Source organism: Eucyclogobius newberryi, unplaced genomic scaffold (genome assembly GCF_026437365.1).
Source record: "Eucyclogobius newberryi isolate DKJ021-1_F unplaced genomic scaffold, fEucNew1.0.hap1 SCAF_2, whole genome shotgun sequence".
Classification (NCBI taxonomy): Eukaryota; Metazoa; Chordata; class Actinopteri; order Gobiiformes; family Gobiidae; genus Eucyclogobius; species Eucyclogobius newberryi.
Window position 1 is genome coordinate 51,806,133 of NW_027315834.1, and position 942 is coordinate 51,807,074.

A 942-nucleotide genomic window follows, 5' to 3' on the forward strand; every position below is an offset into this window, starting at 1 on the left:
TATACTTTTAAAGAGCTTTTTTCACTTTGAATTATTTTTCAAACTAAATCAAAAGATCGTTTGATTTCCCACATTTTTATTGAAATCCACAACATTAAACGTCATCGATATTTTAAATAAAGTTCTAGCGTTATTTTTAGTGAATGAAACTAAAAAGGTCTAAAACGATGATTTAAATAATAAAAATGACATTTTCCTCGACTAAAACTAAGATTGGAAGTTGACATTTTCAAAGGTTTTGGACGACAAACAAAATACTTCTTTATTTGTTGAATATTGTAGTTTTACTCGATTTCTGAAGCACAAACTTGAAGAATGGACGTTTTCAATTCCACTCAAACTTTATTGACGCTCAGAAACGACGAGCGCGATTGTGGTGAAAGTGCCACAAACGACCAAGAACTTTTGATGTCTCGTCTTTATTTGAAAAGACAAAGTCTTTGAGACTTGATCCATGCGACGATGAAACGTGTGTTTCATGATTAAAGGAGGAGTCTCATTTCCTCCACGTGTCAATCACAGAACGCACCTCAGTCTTGTGCCTGAACGCGTTCATATTGTTGGTGAACGTGAACTGAACGTACAGTTTTACTGCTGAAGAACCATAATGTGAACGTGTTGTTCTGGTGTCTCTGAACAGCACCTTCGTTCTTTTTCATTTCCTTCAATAAAGTGTCAGTGACTCCAGGTGAAACACATGAAGTCTGAAGTGAGAGCTCCAGTTGTCGAGGCCGATAGAGCAGACAGAGGTTTCATGTGTCGCACTGCACATGTGCATCAAAACAAAAAGCAGCACGAACGCGACAGCAACGTGTAGTCAACAGAGCAGCAACGATTCGCCCTGTTACGAGCAGGTATGTGAGTTTTATGTCGGTGATGGAAACAATCTGAGCCTGGTTCACCTGCAGAACCTGGTTCACCTGCAGAGCCTGGTTCACCTGC